This window comes from Ambystoma mexicanum, chromosome 2p, assembly GCF_040938575.1.
Source record: "Ambystoma mexicanum isolate Mex_15411 chromosome 2p, UKY_AmexF1_1, whole genome shotgun sequence".
NCBI classification, from domain to species: Eukaryota; Metazoa; Chordata; class Amphibia; order Caudata; family Ambystomatidae; genus Ambystoma; species Ambystoma mexicanum.
In genome coordinates, this window is record NC_090923.1 from 954,664,255 (window position 1) to 954,670,714 (window position 6,460).

Genomic DNA, 6,460 nt, shown 5'->3' on the forward strand with positions numbered 1-6,460 from the left:
TGCGACTTCCATATCGAAACTACTATTATTTTATTTGCTGCTTCTCTGCGTACTTTCGTTAAAATTCTGCTTATCATTACAAATGGAGGAAACGCGTATAGCGTCTCTTCTCTCCAATCCTGCAGGAAAGCATCTACTCCCGCTGCTGCTGTGTCCAGCCTCCAGCTGAAAAATCTGTTCTTCTATGCGTTCAGTCTGGACGCAAACAGATCTGTGTGATTTGGTCCCCAGAGCTCTTCTATCGGGTGAAAAATCACTCTGTCCAGCATCCAGTCGCTGGAGTCTGCTAGATGCCTGGAGTTCCAGTCCGCTGCTACATTCAGTTAGCCTGGTAAATATTCTGCTATCACTGAAGTTCCTGACTCCAGGCAATAGTGCCAAAAATCCTTGGCTATTTCCGCTAAAAATCTGGACTTCGTCCCTCCTAAATGATTGATGTACCTGACTGCTGAAATGTTATCCATCTTCAGCAGAATACATGAATTCACCTTGTCTTTCGTGAATGACTTGATCGCGAACGAACCGGCTAATAGTTCTAGACAGTTTATGTTCAGTCTGAGTTCCTCAGAACTCCACCTGCCTCCTGTTTGGAGCTCTCTGCAACGGGCTCCCCAGTCCGCTCTGCTGTCTGACTCTATGACAATGTCGGGTTGGTTGCCAAAAATGGCTCTGCCGTTCCATGCCTCCATGTTCTGCAACCACCACTCCAGCTCTGTTCTGGACTCTTGATCTAGGGGTACTAGCTGGTGGTAGCTGAGGCCCTGCTGAAGATGTCTTATGGAGGCTTGTGCCTTTTCCAGGGAAGTGTAGGTCCCAACAAATCTCCCCGTTTCTTTCCCGAAGGTCTCGCCAAGCAGCAGCCCTTGCGCTGCTTTGCCTGCTTCGTATGAGGACAGATCCCCTAGTTTGGGGTCTATCTTGAGCAGCAGTCCTAGTCTAGCCCCGATGATATTGCGCAATTGGCGTTCCCTAATAAGCACACCGCTCTGTGCCCAGTTTGCTAGCGCTTCTGGGTCCACTTCCTCCCCGGTGTCCTTCGCACGCTCCGCCAGGTCCATGATCTTAGCCAGAGGACCAGCAAGATCCAGGACTTTCTCCTGGCAACTCCGCCATGAGCGATCGATCCCCTTCCTGGGGTCCCTGTTGGATTTGGCGACGAAGGCCAACATCTTAGGGTCTAGCTCCGGTGCTTCTGCTACCTTGTCCGGTAGTTCTGGCTTTGGGCACTCTGCCCTCATTCTTTGCCTAACCTCTTTCTCCAGCGCCTTGCACAGTCTTTGAGTCATGTATCTTGCAACTCTTGGAGAGGGCACCCATTGTCAGAATGTTCACCCTCACCACCCTTCTCCTCACCTGATGCTTCCTCTTGCTTGTCCTTGGAGTGTTTGGAGGATCTTCGGGGGGTTCTGGTATCTTCCTTTGTAGACTTGTCTCTGGACCTCCTGTCATGCAAGTAGGGTCTGGCTCCCTCGGAGGCCACCTCGACAGGAGGTGGAACATGTCTTGGGGGGCCCCGAGGAGCCAAAGCCCCGCGACAGGGAAAAAACCGATGGGCGGTAAAAAAAACCCTGTGTAGTCTTCCGGAGATGGTATAAAATGGGAGACTCCAATGGTGGATGTGGTAGCAAGAGATCCGGAGCGAAACCAGGAAACTAGAGGATCCAGCGAGTTCGTTCGGTCCACCAATGTGATGATGACTCGGGGAAAAAGAAGGCAGAGACCGATCCGAAGAGGCTTGGCCGAATACAAGGTAGCAGCTACGAGAAGCAATGAAGAAAAGAAGGAAAGAGCCCGGAACGGGGAAAACGGACCGAGCAGAGTGGAAAAGGAAGGGAAAGAGGGAGAAGCAGTAAAGTCCCTACTTACCAGAAATGGTTGGATCCACGAAAGGCACAGAGAGGAACACGAAGATACGTGAGGATGGCGGCAGACCGCTAGCGCAAGTGGCAAGATGCCTAAAGCAAAAGGAAAGTCTGAAAAGGAGTGATGGGCAAAGTGCCGAGAACGGACAAGGGAGTACGGAGAGGCAGAAGAAAAGACAGAGGTAAGACAAGCGGGAAGGAATAAGCACTGCTGGAGGGGCACTGGAGGGGCACGGAAGGAGCTGAACAGAGTTTAAAGCTGAGCGCTGGTATCAACTAGGAGTAACAACACAGATACAACGCGCCGGGAGGTGGGCGGGGCTTGCTTAAATAACAAAGGCAGCCATGTTGGATGAGGACTGGACTGCTAAGTGAAGGTTCTCCGCGGCGAAAACTTCCACTTCTGCCATAGTCTTCAAGGATGGATCCTGACAGTATAATCCTTCTCCCTCCGAAAGCCCCCTGGTTTTCCCGGGTATCTCTGGTGAAACTCTCTCAGCAATCTTGGAGTATGCAGATGTTGTCTGGGTTCCCAGGTCCTTTCTTCGGTGGAGAAACCCTTCCAATGGACAAGATATTGGAGACTGCCTCGATAATACCGAGAATCCACTAGGTATTCCACTTCATATTCTTGTGGTTCTACTGTGGACGGAGTCTTGGTTTTCCGAAACTTTCGTGAGAAAGGATCCATCTTATATTCTTTAAGCAGTGATGTGTGGAAGACAGGATGTACTCTCTGAAGGTTCTTAGGCAGGCGGATTTCGTATGCAACTGGGTTTATTCGTTTCACTATAGGATAAGGACCCAGATATCGTGGAGCAAATTTGCCGGTGTGTATCCACTTGGGTAGATATCTTGTGGATAACCAGACCCTTTGTCCGGACTTCCAATCTGGGTTGGGTCTTCTGCTTCTATCGGCCCACTTCTTTTGTGCTAGTCGGCTGTCCTCTAATGCTTCTTTTGCCAACTTATGTACCTTTTTTAGTTCTGATATCCGGTCATCTATGGCAGGAGATTTAGTGGGTTGCATTCCGGACCAAGGCATCTGCTGAGGATGGTAACCATAAGCGCAATAGAAAGGACTCATCTTAGTCGAGGTGTGGTAGTTGTTGTTATAGGCGAACTCGGCCTGCGCGAGGTAGGAAGACCAGTTCTCCTGTCTGTTGCTGCAGAAACATCTTAAGTACTGCTCAAGTCCGGCATTAAGTCTCTCTGTCTGACCGTTGCTCTGTGGGTGAAATCCTGACGATAGTGCTCTGTGAATTCCCAACTGTTGACACAACGATGTCCAGAATCTAGAGGTAAATTGGGTACCTCTATCCGAAACTATGGTACGAGGCAGGCCATGCAAGCGTACTATATCCCGGAGGAAGACTGAAGCAGTCTTTGGGGCTGACAGAAGACCTTCCAGTGCTGAGAAGTGGGCCAGTTTACTGTATGAATCAATAGTTACCATGATTGCGGTCATTCCTTCTGATTTTGGGAGATCGACAATAAAATCCGTAGACACGTGTTCCCAAGGCTGGGTGGGTAGGGTAGGTTGTTGCAGTTCGCCCAAAGGTTTGCCTGTTTGGTATTTGTTGGTAGCACAAATCGGGCAGGTCGAAACATATCTCTCTACATCCTTGTGGAGTTCTGGCCACCAAAACCTTCGGCTTATGAGATCTTGGGTCTTCTTGATACCGGGGTGTCCAGCGAGGGGGGTATCATAACACCAGGAGAGGATCTGCTCCTGAAGTTCTTTGGACGGGAGAAACAACCCAGTACCATGGTAGTACAAACCATCCTCGGCCTGATTGACAGTGGTTGGTATGGTTGATAGCGAACCGTATTGGGAGGTAAGTTCTTGCAAAAAGAGAGAGACACCTGCCGTGATCTTAAGGTTGGGAAATAAGAGATCGTGATCTTGATTGAGGTCAGTTTCTTCTCCTGGACATCTGGAGAGGGCATCTGCCATCTTGTTCTCTGATCCTGGTAAATAGGTGATGTGAAAATCATATTGGGACAAGAAATATGCCCACCTAGCATGTCGGGCATTGGTACACTCCATCTGCTGTAACACTCTGAGGTTACGATGATCAGTTCGTACTTGAAACGGGTGTGCTGCTCCTTGTAATAAGTGTCTCCACTCTTGGCATGCCATTTTGATGGCCAGTAGCTCTCTCTCTAAAACAGAGTAATTTCGTTCGCTTTTGGTCAGGGTCTTGGAATAATACGCTACTGGATGCGTGAGACCGTCTTCTACCTCTTGCAACAGAATGGCTCCCACTGCTCCCCCCGAGGCATCAGTTTCCAATATAAATGGTCTTGTTTGATCTGGTTGCACCAGTATGGGAGCGGAGGTAAACAGCTCCTTGAGCTGTAAGAAGGCTCTTTTCTGTTCTGTTCCAAAGGCGTACTGAACCCCTTTTTTAAGGAGACCTGTAATGGGTAACATCAAGTTAGAAAAGTTGGGGATAAATTGGCGATAGAAATTTGCCAAACCTAAGAAAGACTGGATCTCTTTGACACTTCTAGGCTCCTTCCAGTCCAGGATCGCCTTTATCTTCCCGGGTTCCATCCTGATCCCTTCCTTCGAGAGGACATAACCTAGATAAGAGACCGAGGTTACTTCATACTGGCACTTTTCTGGTTTGACCAGGAGGTGATTTGCTCGGAGTCGATGTAACACTCTTTTGACCTGTACACGATGGTCCGGTAGTTCTTGAGAATAGATCAATATGTCGTCTAAATAAATGACCACCGAGACAAACAACATGTCGGAGAAAATCTTGTCGATAAACCTCTGAAAGACTGCAGGGGCATTTACCAGACCGAAGGGCATAACCCTGTATTCATACAATCCGAATGGGGTCCTAAATGCGGCTTCCACTCGTCACCTCTCCTTACTCTGAGGAGATGGTAGGCTCCTCTGAGGTCCAATTTGGTGAAGTAAGAGGCCCCTCTCACAGCTTCAAGGATGTCCCTTATGAGTGGCATCGGGTAGCGGTCACGGATTGTGATCCGATTCAACCCTCTATAGTCTATGCATGGACGTAGTTCGGTGGTGTCCTTTTTTGGAATGAAAAACAATGAAGCCCCCCCTGAAGACCTTGATTCCTGTACTAGACCGTTCTGCAGGTTGTCATCCAGATATTTTCTTAAAGCCTGTTTTTCGGCTAGAGATAAGGGAAACATCCTGCCAAATGGGACAACAGACTCCGGGGTAAGTTCTATGGCACAATCCTCTGGCCGATGAGGTGGTAGGAGTTTGGGCGTAGTGTCTTCGAAGACCTCAGTATATTCTTGGTAAAGACGGGGAACCGATGAGACCACCTTGAGTAGAGGGGATCCCTTGTTCCTGTCCTTTCCTTTGACCCAAAGGGCAGATTGACAATGCTGTTCACAGTAGGAAGAATCAAAACGCACACAGTTGGTAGTCCAGTTTATTTGGGGATTATGTCTTCTTAGCCAGGGTATTCCTATCACCAAGGGAAAGTGGGCTGCTCTAATGAGATCGAATACCAGCAGTTCCTGATGCTCTCCCAAATCCAGACGTAAGGGTATCTTCTCGGATTGGGCCTGAGGACAGGGGGGTACCATCCACTCCTTCTACTGGAATGGGCCTATCCTTCTGTTTAAAAGGGATCTGTTGTTCTCGAGCCCATCCTTCGTCCATAAAGTTCCCTGCGGCACCGCAGTCCAGCATGGCTAAGACATCCACACATGAAGTTTTGGTTGTCCAAAGTTTGACTCGAAATACCATCAGGCTGTTATCCTCACTTAATTCTGTTGGTCTGGTAAGGTTGCAAGGACTGTATCTTGTCCCCCCGAGACCTCCCTTGCAAAGGACCGAGGGTGGAAGTTTTCCTTCCTTCTTGGAGGTACTTCTGGGCAATCTCTGAGAAAGTGCTTTGAAGAGCCGCAATACATACAGAGGCCTGAATCCCTGCGTCTCTTGCGTTCTGCAGGTGTGAGAGGGCCTCGGGCTGCTCCTATCTGCATAGGTTCCTCTCGGTTGGATGGTTCCCTCGAAGGGTGAGGAGCTGGGATGGATGAAGGCTGGCTAAGACGAGGTCTTCTCCTTTCCAGGCGGTGTTCGTTGAGACGATACTCTAATTGGAGAGTGAGTGACATGAGATCTTGAAAGGACGGAGGTCGAGCTACTCGGGCTAATTCATCCTTCAACTCATCCTTAAGTCCCCTCCGAAAGATCGTCTGTTTGGCAGATTCTGGCCAATCTGTTTTCGCCACCAATCTCAGGAAGCGAGATATGTAGGTCTGTACATCCTTGTTTCCTTGTTCTACATCTAGTATTGCTTCGAAAGAGGTGTACAAAACCTCTGGACGATCGAATCTGGCTTTGAAAAGGTCCACAAAAGAGTCATAATTAGCCAGTGCAGGATCATTTATTGTTACCAAAGGGGTGGCCCAGGCTAAGGCATTTCCGGTGAGATTAGCTATGAGGAACCCCACTTTCGCTCTGGCTGTTTCAAAGGCGTGGGGACGAAAGGCAAAATATACGTGGCAGGCGTCTAGGTACTCCTTTAGACCACCTGGATAGCCATCCTACTTTCCGAAGGATAAAGGCATGGGTGGTAGGTCTCCTTGGTCATCCC